At 44.3% G+C, this 14,615-nt stretch overlaps 1 long non-coding RNA gene across 2 annotated transcripts; it reads right to left on the bottom strand.

The window, feature by feature from the left end:
• Positions 1-1,615: 1,615 nt before the first annotated feature.
• Positions 1,616-13,583, bottom strand: LOC124973649 (uncharacterized). Of its 2 annotated transcripts, none has more exons than XR_007106692.1 (4): positions 13,051-13,583; positions 8,238-8,413; positions 6,430-6,554; positions 1,616-1,788 (listed from the first exon to the last, which is right to left on the bottom strand). It is a non-coding gene; the product is annotated as an uncharacterized LOC124973649 (long non-coding RNA). The 2 variants fall into 2 exon arrangements; XR_007106691.1 differs by having other exon boundaries at positions 8,200-8,413.
• Between the last annotated feature and the right edge of the window lie 1,032 nt (positions 13,584-14,615).

Here is a 14,615-nt window from a genome sequence, read left to right on the forward strand (position 1 = left end):
GAGGGTGAAAGTGAAGTGGAGGATTGGGATAGTACGTTTAAGTAAATTAGGGGACTGCACTCTTTTCCTCACCAAACCTCCACTGTAACACCTGGAGGCCAAGGACTGTTCAGCCTTAGGAGACGGTGGACTCACAACATGGAAGGAGGCTAGATCCTGAATCTTCAAGGGGAGGACAGTTAGCTTCCCACACTGGGATTCACCTCTGTCACCTGAGTGAAAAACAGCTTTCACAGTCTTAGTGAAGTTTGGGGTTTTATTTTCTATAGTCAAAAGTGCAAGTGTGTGGTGGCAAATGCCTCTAATCTCAGCAGCTCAGGAGGCCAAGGCAAGAGAATTAGGGGTTTAGGCCAGTCAATTGAGTGAGGCCCTAAGCAACTTAGCAGAACCCTGACTCAAAATATGATATAAAAATTAAAGGAGCTGGGGATGTGACCTAGAATTTATGTGTTGCTGGGTTCCATCCCCAGTACTAGAAAATAGAAGGTGTATTCAAATACTGCATAAGATTTCATCAGAGGCTGGGGATGTAACTCAGTGGCACAGTGCTTGACTAGCATGTGCAAGGTTCTCAGTTCAAGACTCGCAACTGCAGAAAACAAAACAATAAAGGAAGAAAAAGAATGCACCCTATCCTAAATATCAAGCAATGTGTTTCAGAAATATAAATGTTTCATGTTGTGAAGTGACTACCCTTAAGCAAGCTATCTCATTGTATATATGCAAATATTTGGAAATCTCAAACACTTCTAGTCCCAAATATTTTGCATAAGGGGTACACAACCTAGAGCACAAGTTAGCATTACACATCATTCAGATGGAAAGAGTGGAAGCACTCATGTTACAACAGCATAAAAACCTTGACGGGAAAGACCTTAAAACATCCTGGGACTTGTGCAATAATCCTCAGTATGGGTCTATATGCTACCAAGTAAGACAGTGCTAAAAGACTGGTTCCATGAGACTATGTAGTACCAAATGGTAGGATAAACCATCCCACTCTACTTCTTTCTCCCAATCAAAAGAAATCAAGGGAGACTATATTGATTTTCCAAAGTGAACAATACTTATTGGAGAAGGGCTCAAAGCCAACACACTCTACTGCCTTTGTTATGTCCATAATGGAGGTAAAACATCATGCAACATTAACTAATTATGTCCCTACCAAACCAAAGTCAAGTGCTCTTCTAATCCAATGATACTACCACTATATGTTAATGGTTATCAGAAGGATTAAATTCTATTTTTAAGTAAACTTTAGACAGAAATGAAGAGTCTCAATTATACCTCAATTATAGTCAGTCATAAATTGTACCCCTAAGTTTGTTTCATCAGGTCAAGGGTCAGAGCTGCATTAGGGATGTGGACTGCCAACCCAGGTGTGATTGCTCTGCAGACCTGATTTGGTAGCACACCCTTGTGCAAAAGTACTTTGCTTTTACTTTTCTGGGCTATGTCTGAGAACAAGTCAGATTCCTCATGACACCTGGCAATTCAAACAATCTCAGATCTGAAAAGTTGGGTGTTGTAATTCATGTCATTCTTTTTCTAGGACTGTGAATACAAAACCACACCTCCTAAACTTTGATGAGCTGAATGTGGGTGTGCTGACCAGAAGTGAGCAACAGAGAACAGGCAGAGCTCCCCTTCCTCATCTTCTGTGTGGTCACACCCTGGCTCGGGACCAGGCAGCCTGCAGGAACCTGAGGTCCACTGGAAAACCTCTGGATCAATGGCAAACACTGCAGCACCAGCCACCTCTTTCTTCCCTTGCCTTCTTCACAGGTCCTCAAAATGAAAAATAGATATTCATCAGTCACTGTAAATGAGAGCACACCTGGACCACAGAGTGAGAGACTAAGGCATTTCCAGGACCTGCCTGCAGCCTGCAGGTAGCACTCTGAGTGAGAGGGGGAAGTCAAGGGATGTTCGAGCAGAGTAACCCCATCTATTCTTAAAAGGAACATTCTGGCTACTGATAAAGATGGGAGTAACTGAAGACTGACAAGGGGCCAAGTCAGGACCACTGGCACAACCTACTGGGAGGTTGAGCCAGCCTTCCTTAGGAGATGGGCTTTCAATCTGAGCTGGTCATAAATGAAGCAAGTTGTCTCAGGTGGTGGTAAGCAAGTCCCTGAGTCAATGGAACCATGGGGGATGGGTTACTGAGAAGGAAAGTTGTGCCATCAGTACTCAAGCGTATGAGAGGACTTGGGTTAGACAATTCTCCAAGTCTCTTCCAACTGGAGGTAATGAGGTTGAGGGAATTCAGCTGAAGGGACTGTTTTCCCAGAGTAGGGATAGCTGAGCCACCTGGGACGATAAGGAGGTGTTCAGTGGTGGAAATGTGGGAGAGGCACTGCTGAGTGAATGAACAGCTTGAGCCAAGCTCCAGAGGTGAATCAACAGGGTCTTTGGGGAATCTAGCGCACCAAGAGGGAAATGGTATATGGAGGACCGAGATGAGATGAAGTTAGGAAGAGCTGCAGGACCTCATAGGGGAGAGCTCCCATGTGGCCTGGTGATAGTGAGAGAAAACTTTGCCAGCCCTTGTTGAGGAGGCAAAAGAGAGACTGTAGGAGCCAAAGAAGGTGGATCTGACTGCTTGGTTCCCCTGAACAGCTTTCTTTTTTTTCCCTCACACCTCGCTCACCAACTTTTGAGGGCTCGCCTGCCCAATATTCACTGTGCTCACTGCCCAACTTTCCACTGGAAAATATATCCAGAAATGGCTTCCTAACAAGCAACAACATAAATATAAGCCCATGAGTGTGTGAGGCCCCGAATCTGGGGGCTGTTTTGTGACTTCACCGTAAGAAGTTGGGAACAGACAATTGTGGGGAGGACCACGATTTGATGGAAGAGAACTATGCTCATGAGATGCCACAAGATGGAGTCCCTTCCTTCCGTCAGCTCAGAGCCCCTCCACAAGCACCAGCCCTGGAACGCCCAGTGCTCAGAACCCGGTGAAATCATCTTTAGGCAACAATGGGACTTGGGCCTTCCGAAGGCTCCCATTGGTGGACAGATTCTTGGGGCAGTTGATTCTTTGCCGAGCCATGGGCCTGGTAACAAGTCTCAACGGTATGGATCCTCAAATGGCAAACCTGGGCCTTGCTGGCAGTAAGTATCCCTTCAGTCCTTTGAGTGTGGGGACAAACTTTCAGGGAAGATGCTTTGTATTCATGGGGTGGTGGCTGCCTGCGTGGAGTGCTAAATAGTTAAGAGACAGACTCCTCTAGGATACTAAGGAGGTTTAGAAGGCAGAAACCATGTTGTAACCAACCAGAAAAGATACACTGGTGCCCTTGTCAAGTGGTTCCTTGAGGGCCTTGCCCTTAAGTTCAGTTGATCAGTCTGAGGGATGGTGTGGGTCCTGGACTGGGAGCCAGAAGGCCTGACTGAGTCTCAGCAGGTCATGTTTCCTCTAGACCTAGTCTCCCTTATCTCTGAAAGGTGAACATGGACTCTTAGGCTCCCTGCAGACCTAGCTTTAACTAATAATAAAATGATGAGCTAGGTATGTAAGGAGGGAGGGAGGGAATGGATTGATGAATGAGCCAAATCAAGGAGAGGAATGAGAAACAGTTCAGGTCCCAGCCAGAGTTGTCAGTCAGCTGCCTCTTTTCTTTCTTTTACTGCCTCAGCCTGGGTCTCGCTATACTTTGGACTCATGGGACTGTGTTGTGTAGTAACCGGCGGCTGCATTATATTAATTCACTGGAGGAAGAAGCTGCGGCGGGAGAAGCGTGCCCAGCAGTGGGTGGAAGTGATGAACGCTTCCACCTTCATTTACAGTCCACTCTTGTACTGGATCAATATGCAGAAACGCCATGGTATCGATGCAACTATTCAAATAGGCCCTCCCACAGCTGTTACCATCAGTGAGATGAAAGACCATATTCCACATTGTCTGTGGGAGTCAACCACCCCTGAAGCCAGGGGTTATGGCCTCAGAGGCAGCATGCGCAGGGCAGAGACCCCTGGAGCTATGAAAGCTGCTCTGGCGGTCTCAGGGCAGCCCGCGTCTAATCGGATACCACAGCGCCACACCACACCCCCATTCCCGATTCCCATCTTTCAAGAGATACCCTTTGCCCCACCCCTCCACAAAATGCCTCCCATGTTGGAACGCACTGTCTCCTACCCGTTGGACATCTTTCCTGAAAGGAATGTCCACTACCATTCCCTTCCCACACTGGCCCTGGAATGAACTCTTTCAATGCCAAGTTTGGCTTCATATCTGTAGCCTCCACTCACTGAAGGTGGGAGCTTTATGTAAGAAGCGTATGATCAGAAAGTGGAGCTAACCACCCTGCAGCCATGTTGACGCAGAGGGCCCACTTGGATGTCACGTTATTAAAGATTTTTGGAAAAGTCAGTCTGTTGTGTCTCATTTGCCGGTAGGAGGGCAATGTTCTTGTCCTGTTTGTTGGTGGCACAAGTCTAACCAATACAATGAGAACTGGAGGTTGGCATTGAAGGGACACATGGTATCAATACTTGTGGACGAGCTCAGGTCCCTCCTTCCAGGATTTAAGCTCAAACGTGTGCAAGACCCTGTGCTAGGTCCACAAAGGCAGTGCTGTTCTGCAGGATGGTAAGTTCAATTGCCCCAAGATTGACAGTTGCTGAGGGCACACAGGAATGGCAGTCCACAATGGCTATGGCACCGGTCAAACAAGTCATCATGAGGCCCATGAACCACACCACACTATGGGCTGAATGGCGGATATCTATGATGTATTGAATCTTCGGTGGTCATCTCTGTATTGTTCTTATACAAGAACACTGCAACATGGCTATCATGAGTCTTCTCTTACTGATGAAGAGAAAGGATCCAAGGGCATATGCCATTATCTTATATTTTGTTGTTGTTGTGTTGTTCCTCAGCCACTTCTCCAATTTGCATCTGCCTGACAATAGAGTTCCTGATCTTTCCACCATACCCCAGGGTATACTTCCCTAATCCTGTCTTGTTCAAATATAGGTGCTGGATGCTTTAGTGTGTGCAGAATCATCTGCTTGGTCTATAGATTTGCTTAGAGTAAGGGCTGGTGAGTACCTCCTACAATTATACCCAGGAACACATCCATAGCAAAAAGAGATCCATGGTTGCCCAAAAGGGAAGAGACTCCTGCAATTCAGCACATGGGAACATCGTGAATACTTTCTGGAAATTGTTCTTAAAGTAGAGACAAATAAGATTATGAAGTATTGGGCTAGAGTTTAAAGAAGAGAATGCCTGGATCATGCAAAAATCTTTAACCCTTTGCCTTGGAAAGGAGAAACCCACTCACCATAGTTGCTCTAAACATTAAATGTGCATTTTCCTGAGAGGAAATGCCAGTTTTTGATGATTTTGTGGTGGTGATGGTATCTCTGCATGCATGTGCATGTGTGTGTGTGTGCGGGATTAAGAGAGAGAGAGAGAGAGAGAGAGAGAGAGAGAGAGAGAGAGAGAGAGAGAGAGAGAGAGATTGTGAGAGAATGTGTTTCTTGGCTCTTACGAAACATAGGTAATGTATTTTTATTTTTTCTTGTGTGTTCTGAAGGGATTAGGTCCAGTAACTGAAAAGAAAAGCCCTAGCCCTATCTACATGACCTGTCTCTAGCAATGCCTTTTAAAACTTTTTCTTTTATTTTGGGAATGTAAGTGGAACCTTTTTTCCCCATCTGTAAATATGATCTTATATTGTAACTCAAAATATAAAACGGGAGAAAGTGGATGTTCCTTGATAGAACAGAGGCAGAGGTTCACTCCTTCCTCACGTTTTCGCTTCTTATCATTGATGCTTTCAACCATGCAGATGTCTAAAATCTGAGGCTTCACTACAATACTGCTTTATGCCCACCACCTCTCAGTCCTTGCTTTCAAAGGAAGATGGAATCCATAAATGGACAGATCAATGGAAATTTCTTTTCCCTTTGAACCAGGGGAGTGGGGGGAGGCTTTTTTAAAATTTATTTTCCTATTTGCACAGTATCATGTTTGCTTATCTGCCCTCTCCGTTGTAATATAATATCTCTGAGGAAAGAAAGTGAGGCTGCATCTTACATGGTATCCTCACTGCTTACTATGTGGTCTAATGAGGCACTTAGTGAATGAATGAAGCTCACAGGAAACATCAATGGAGAAACCAGATGGTATACTGATTAAGAATGCAAGCTTTGCAGTCATAGTGTGTCGGCTTGGATTTGTCTTAACCAATTATCTGATGGTCAGACTTAGCAATTTTCCACATTAGTAAAATGGGAATAGCACAAGAATACTTATGTTCACAGGATAGTCTTCAGGATTATGCCATGATACCGAACAAGTGTCCCTAAGAAGTACTCAATAAATATTAGATGAATTTTTGGGTAAGTAAAAAACATACAAGAGTTATTTGAAAGAATCCCACAATCATCCCAAAGTGTATATATTACCTTCGATGCCAGAAATTCTTGGTAGGGAGATAAGTCCATTGTTGGGGAGCTTTTGCAATTCGGTCTCGAAGAAACTGAAACTTTTGACAGCGCTGATGGCTTTGATGTGAAACTCTGTATTTCATCTGTAAAACCATGTATGCTTTAGTACAATCAAATCTAACACCCAAGTATACTAGTATCAAAGGTCTTTAAGGGCATTTATTCATGTATTATTATAAGAGAAATAGTTGAAAATTATGTAGCATACTGAGTGTGAAGCTAAAGGTTTGCATTGAGATGTCTATAGACAAGTGAAGGTGAATCAAGAGTATATTACTTTAAGTTTTCAATAGAAGTTCCTCACCGGAGTATGTTATGCAGTTTCACCATTGCTAACAAAAGAACCTGAAATACTCATAAATCTGCGAATATCACATAAGGGGAAAATTCGACGTGCGCCCTCATGTGATGGTCACAGTCAAAAGAAGGTGTCCACGGTGTGGTGGCACATGCCTGTAATCTCAGCCGCACAGAAAGCCAAGGCAGGAGAATTGGTAGTTAAAGACTAACCAATTGAGTGAGGCCCTAAGCAACTGAGCAAAACCCTGTCACAAAATATAATATAAAAAGTTAAAGGAGCTGGGGATGTGATGCAGGGGTTATGTGCCCCTGGGTTCCATCCCCAGTACCAGAAAAAGAAGGTGTATACAAACACTGCATAAGATTTCATCGGAGGCTGGGGATGTAACTCAGTGGCACAGTGCTTGCCTAGCATGTGCAAGGTCCTCAGTTCAAGACTCGCAACTGCAGCAAACACAACAACAAAGGAAGAAAAAGAATGCACCCCATCCTAAATATCAAGCAACGTGTATCAGAAATATAAATGTTTCATGTTGTGAAGTGACTACCCATAAGGAAGCTCTCTCATTGTATACATGCAAATATTTGGAAATCTCAAACACTTCTACTCCCAAACATTTTGCATAAGGGGGATAGAGGCTAGAGTACAAGTTAGCGTTATACATCAGTCAGATGGAAAGAGTTGAAGCGGTCATGTTACAACAGCATAAAAAGCTGGATATGAAAGACCTTTAAACATCCTGGGACTTGTGCAATAACCCTGGTCTGGGACTACATGCCACCAAGTAAGCCGGGGCTAAAAGCCTGGTTCCGTAAGATTATGTAGCACCAAATGTTAGGATAAAGCCTCCCAATGTCCTTCTTTCTCCCAATCAAAAGAAATTAAGGGAGGCTATATTGATTTTCCAAAGTGAATAATACTTACTGGAGAAGGGCTCAAAGCCAACACAGTCTAGTGCCTTTGTTATGTCCATAATGGAGGTAACACATCAGTCAATATTAACTATTGTGTCCGTACCAAACCAAAGTCAAGTGCTCTTCTAATCCAATGATCCTAACACTATATGTTAATGGTTAGCAGAAGGATTAAATTCTATTTTTAAGGAAACTTTAGACAGAAATGAAGAGTCTCAATTATACCTCAATTATAGCCAAAGTCATAAATTGTACCCCTCAATTTGTTTCACCAGGTCAAGGGTCAGAGCTGCATTAGGGATGTGGACTGCCAACCCAGGTGTGATTGCTCTGCAGACCTGATTTGGTAGCACACCCTTGTGCAAAAGTACTTTGCTTTTACTTTTCTGGGCTATGTCTGAGAACAAGTCAGATTCCTCATGACACCTGGCATGTCAAACATTCTCAGATCTGAAAAGTTGGGTGTTGTAATTCATGTCATTCTTTTTCTGATGACTGAATACAAAATCACACCTCCTAAACTTTGATGAGCTGAATGTGGGTGTGCTGACCAGAAGTGAGCAACAGAGAACAGGCAGAGCTCCCCTTCCTCATCTTCTGTGTGGTCACGCCCTGGCTCGGGCCCAGGCAGCCTGCAGGAACCTGAGGTCCACTGGAAAACCTCTGGATCAATGGCAAACACTGCAGCACCAGCCACCTCTTTCTTCCCTTGCCTTCTTCACAGGTCCTAAAATGAAAAATAGATATTCATCAGTCACTGTAAATGAGAGCACACCTGGACCACAGAGTGAGAGACTAAGGCATTTCCAGGACCTGCCTGCAGCCTGCAGGTAGCACTCTGAGTGAGAGGGGGAAGTCAAGGGATGTTCGAGCAGAGTAACCCCATCTATTCTTAAAAGGAACATTCTGGCTACTGATAAAGATGGGAGTAACTGAAGACTGACAAGGGGCCAAGTCAGGACCACTGGCACAACCTACTGGGAGGTTGAGCCAGCCTTCCTTAGGAGATGGGCTTTCAATCTGAGCTGGTCATAAATGAAGCAAGTTGTCTCAGGTGGTGGTAAGCAAGTCCCTGAGTCAATGGAACCATGGGGGATGGGTTACTGAGAAGGAAAGTTGTGCCATCAGTACTCAAGCGTATGAGAGGACTTGGGTTAGACAATTCTCCAAGTCTCTTCCAACCGGAGGTAATGAGGTTGAGGGAATTCAGCTGAAGGGACTGTTTTCCCAGAGTAGGGATAGCTGACCACCTGGGACGATAAGGAGGTGTTCAGTGGTGGAAATGTGGGAGAGGCACTGCTGAGTGAATGAACAGCTTGAGCCAAGCTCCAGAGGTGAATCAACAGGGTCTTTGGGGAATCTAGCGCACCAAGAGGGAAATGGTATATGGAGGACCGAGATGAGATGAAGTTAGGAAGAGCTGCAGGACCTCATAGGGGAGAGCTCCCACGTGGCCTGGTGATAGTGAGAGAAAACTTCGCCAGCCCTTGTTGAGGAGGCAAAAGAGAGACTGTAGGAGCCAAAGAAGGTGGATCTGACTGCTTGGTTCCCCTGAACAGCTTTCTTTTTTTCCCTCACACCTTGGTCACCAACTTTTGAGGGCTCGCCTGCCCAATATTCACTGTGCTCACTGCCCAACTTTCCACTGGAAAATATATCCAGAAATGGCTTCCTAACAAGCAACAACATAAATATAAGCCCATGAGTGTGTGAGGCCCCGAATCTGGGGGCTGTTTTGTGACTTCACCGTAAGAAGTTGGGAACAGACAATTGTGGGGAGGACCACGATTTGATGGAAGAGAACTATGCTCATGAGATTGCCACAAGATGGAGTCCCTTCCTTCCGTCAGCTCAGAGCCCCTCCACAAGCACCAGCCCTGGAACGCCCAGTGCTCAGAACCCGGTGAAATCATCTTTAGGCAACAATGGGACTTGGGCCTTCCGAAGGCTCCCATTGGTGGACAGATTCTTGGGGCAGTTGATTCTTTGCCGAGCCATGGGCCTGGTAACAAGTCTCAACGGTATGGATCCTCAAATGGCAAACCTGGGCCTTGCTGGCAGTAAGTATCCCTTCAGTCCTTTGAGTGTGGGGACAAACTTTCAGGGAAGATGCTTTGTATTCATGGGGTGGTGGCTGCCTGCGTGGAGTGCTAAATAGTTAAGAGACAGACTCCTCTAGGATACTAAGGAGGTTTAGAAGGCAGAAACCATGTTGTAACCAACCAGAAAAGATACACTGGTGCCCTTGTCAAGTGGTTCCTTGAGGGCCTTGCCCTTAAGTTCAGTTGACCAGTCTGAGGGATGGTGTGGGTCCTGGACTGGGAGCCAGAAGGCCTGACTGAGTCTCAGCAGGTCATGTTTCCTCTAGACCTAGTCTCCCTTATCTCTGAAAGGTGAACATGGACTCTTAGGCTCCCTGCAGACCTAGCTTTAACTAATAATAAAATGATGAGCTAGGTATGTAAGGAGGGAGGGAGGGAATGGATTGATGAATGAGCCAAATCAAGGAGAGGAATGAGAAACAGTTCAGGTCCCAGCCAGAGTTGTCAGTCAGCTGCCTCTTTTCTTTCTTTTACTGCCTCAGCCTGGGTCTCGCTATACTTTGGACTCATGGGACTGTGTTGTGTAGTAACCGGCGGCTGCATTATATTAATTCACTGGAGGAAGAAGCTGCGGCGGGAGAAGCGTGCCCAGCAGTGGGTGGAAGTGATGAACGCTTCCACCTTCATTTACAGTCCACTCTTGTACTGGATCAATATGCAGAAACGCCATGGTATCGATGCAACTATTCAAATAGGCCCTCCCACAGCTGTTACCATCAGTGAGATGAAAGACCATATTCCACATTGTCTGTGGGAGTCAACCACCCCTGAAGCCAGGGGTTATGGCCTCAGAGGCAGCATGCGCAGGGCAGAGACCCCTGGAGCTATGAAAGCTGCTCTGGCGGTCTCAGGGCAGCCCGCGTCTAATCGGATACCACAGCGCCACACCACACCCCCATTCCCGATTCCCATCTTTCAAGAGATACCCTTTGCCCCACCCCTCCACAAAATGCCTCCCATGTTGGAACGCACTGTCTCCTACCCGTTGGACATCTTTCCTGAAAGGAATGTCCACTACCATTCCCTTCCCACACTGGCCCTGGAATGAACTCTTTCAATGCCAAGTTTGGCTTCATATCTGTAGCCTCCACTCACTGAAGGTGGGAGCTTTATGTAAGAAGCGTATGATCAGAAAGTGGAGCTAACCACCCTGCAGCCATGTTGACGCAGAGGGCCCACTTGGATGTCACGTTATTAAAGATTTTTGGAGAAGTCAGTCTGTTGTGTCTCATTTGCCGGTAGGAGGGCAATGTTCTTGTCCTGTTTGTTGGTGGCACAAGTCTAACCAATACAATGAGAACTGGAGGTTGGCATTGAAGGGACACATGGTATCAATACTTGTGGACGAGCTCAGGTCCCTCCTTCCAGGATTTAAGCTCAAACGTGTGCAAGACCCTGTGCTAGGTCCACAAAGGCAGTGCTGTTCTGCAGGATGGTAAGTTCAATTGCCCCAAGATTGACAGTTGCTGAGGGCACACAGGAATGGCAGTCCACAATGGCTATGGCACCGGTCAAACAAGTCACCATGAGGCCCATGAACCACACCACACTATGGGCTGAATGGCGGATATCTATGATGTATTGAATCTTCGGTGGTCATCTCTGTATTGTTTCTTATACAAGAACACTGCAACATGGCTATCATGAGTCTTCTCTTACTGATGAAGAGAAAGGATCCAAGGGCATATGCCATTATCTTATATTTTGTTGTTGTTGTGTTGTTCCTCAGCCACTTCTCCAATTTGCATCTGCCTGACAATAGAGTTCCTGATCTTTCCACCATACCCCAGGGTATACTTCCCTAATCCTGTCTTGTTCAAATATATGTGCTGGATGCTTTAGTGTGTGCAGAATCATCTGCTTGGTCTATAGATTTGCTTAGAGTAAGGGCTGGTGAGTACCTCCTACAATTATACCCAGGAACACATCCATAGCAAAAAGAGATCCATGGTTGCCCAAAAGGGAAGAGACTCCTGCAATTCAGCACATGGGAACATCGTGAATACTTTCTGGAAATTGTTCTTAAAGTAGAGACAAATAAGATTATGAAGTATTGGGCTAGAGTTTAAAGAAGAGAATGCCTGGATCATGCAAAAATCTTTAACCCTTTGCCTTGGAAAGGAGAAACCCACTCACCATAGTTGCTCTAAACATTAAATGTGCATTTTCCTGAGAGGAAATGCCAGCTTTGATGATTTTGTGGTGGTGATGGTATCTCTGCATGCATGTGCATGTGTGTGTGTGTGCGGGATTAGAGAGAGAGAGAGAGAGAGAGAGAGAGAGAGAGAGAGAGAGAGAGAGAGAGAGAGAGATTGTGAGAGAATGTGTTTCTTGGCTCTTACGAAACATAGGTAATGTATTTTTATTTTTTCTTGTGTGTTCTGAAGGGATTAGGTCCAGTAACTGAAAAGAAAGCCCTAGCCCTATCTACATGACCTGTCTCTAGCAATGCCTTTTAAAACTTTTTCTTTTATTTTGGGAATGTAAGTGGAACCTTTTTTCCCCCATCTGTAAATATGATCTTATATTGTAACTCAAAATATAAAACGGGAGAAAGTGGATGTTCCTTGATAGAACAGAGGCAGAGGTTCACTCCTTCCTCACGTTTTCGCTTCTTATCATTGATGCTTTCAACCATGCAGATGTCTAAAATCTGAGGCTTCACTACAATACTGCTTTATGCCCACCACCTCTCAGTCCTTGCTTTCAAAGGAAGATGGAATCCATAAATGGACAGATCAATGGAAATTTCTTTTCCCTTTGAACCAGGGGAGTGGGGGGAGGCTTTTTTAAAATTTATTTTCCTATTTGCACAGTATCATGTTTGCTTATCTGCCCTCTCCGTTGTAATATAATATCTCTGAGGAAAGAAAGTGAGGCTGCATCTTACATGGTATCCTCACTGCTTACTATGTGGTCTAATGAGGCACTTAGTGAATGAATGAAGCTCACAGGAAACATCAATGGAGAAACCAGATGGTATACTGATTAAGAATGCAAGCTTTGCAGTCATAGTGTGTCGGCTTGGATTTGTCTTAACCAATTATCTGATGGTCAGACTTAGCAATTTTCCACATTAGTAAAATGGGAATAGCACAAGAATACTTATGTTCACAGGATAGTCTTCAGGATGATGCCATGATACCGAACAAGTGTCCCTAAGAAGTACTCAATAAATATTAGATGAATTTTTGGGTAAGTAAAAAAACATACAAGAGTTATTTGAAAGAATCCCACAATCATCCCAAAGTGTATATATTACCTTCGATGCCAGAAATTCTTGGTAGGGAGATAAGTCCATTGTTGGGGAGCTTTTGCAATTCGGTCTCGAAGAAACTGAAACTTTTGACAGCGCTGATGGCTTTGATGTGAAACTCTGTATTTCATCTGTAAAACCATGTATGCTTTAGTACAATCAAATCTAACACCCAAGTATACTAGTATCAAAGGTCTTTAAGGGCATTTATTCATGTATTATTATAAGAGAAATAGTTGAAAATTATGTAGCATACTGAGTGTGAAGCTAAAGGTTTGCATTGAGATGTCTATAGACAAGAGAAGGTGAATCAAGAGTATATTACTTTAAGTTTTCAATAGAAGTTCCTCACCGGAGTATGTTATGCAGTTTCACCATTGCTAACAAAAGAACCTGAAATACTCATAAATCTGCGAATATCACATAAGGGGAAAATTCGACGTGCGCCCTCATGTGATGGATCACAGTCAAAAGAAGGTGTCCACGGTGTGGTGGCACATGCCTGTAATCACAGCCGCACAGAAAGCCAAGGCAGGAGAATTGGTAGTTAAAGACTAACCAATTGAGTGAGGCCCTAAGCAACTGAGCAAAACCATGTCACAAAATATAATATAAAAAGTTAAAGGAGCTGGGGATGTGATGCAGGAGTTATGTGCCCCTGGGTTCCATCCCCAGTACCAGAAAAAAGAAGGTGTATACAAACACTGCATAAGATTTCATCGGAGGCTGGGGATGTAACTCAGTGGCACAGTGCTTGCCTAGCATGTGCAAGGTCCTCAGTTCAAGACTCGCAACTGCAGCAAACACAACAACAAAGGAAGAAAAAGAATGCACCCCATCCTAAATATCAAGCAACGTGTATCAGAAATATAAATGTTTCATGTTGTGAAGTGACTACCCATAAGGAAGCTCTCTCATTGTATACATGCAAATATTTGGAAATCTCAAACACTTCTACTCCCAAACATTTTGCATAAGGGGGATAGAGGCTAGAGTACAAGTTAGCGTTATACATCAGTCAGATGGAAAGAGTTGAAGCGGTCATGTTACAACAGCATAAAAAGCTGGATATGAAAGACCTTTAAACATCCTGGGACTCGTGCAATAACCCTGGTCTGGGACTACATGCCACCAAGTAAGCCGGGGCTAAAAGCCTGGTTCCGTAAGATTATGTAGCACCAAATGTTAGGATAAAGCCTCCCAATATCCTTCTTTCTCCCAATCAAAAGAAATTAAGGGAGGCTATATTGCTTTTCCAAAGTGAATAACACTTACTGGAGAAGGGCTCAAAGCCAACACAGTCTAGTGACCTTTGTTATGTCCATAATGGAGGTAACAGCATCAGTCAATATTAACTATTGTGTCCGTACCAAACCAAAGTCAAGTGCTCTTCTAATCCAATGATCCTAACACTATATGTTAATGGTTAGCAGAAGGATTAAATTCTATTTTTTAGGAAACTTTAGACAGAAATGAAGAGTCTCAATTATACCTCAATTATAGCCAAAGTCATAAATTGTACCCCTCAATTTCTTTCACCCACACAAATATGGTTACTTCATACTAGACAA

This window comes from Sciurus carolinensis, unplaced genomic scaffold (genome assembly GCF_902686445.1).
Source record: "Sciurus carolinensis unplaced genomic scaffold, mSciCar1.2, whole genome shotgun sequence".
Taxonomy (NCBI): Eukaryota; Metazoa; Chordata; class Mammalia; order Rodentia; family Sciuridae; genus Sciurus; species Sciurus carolinensis.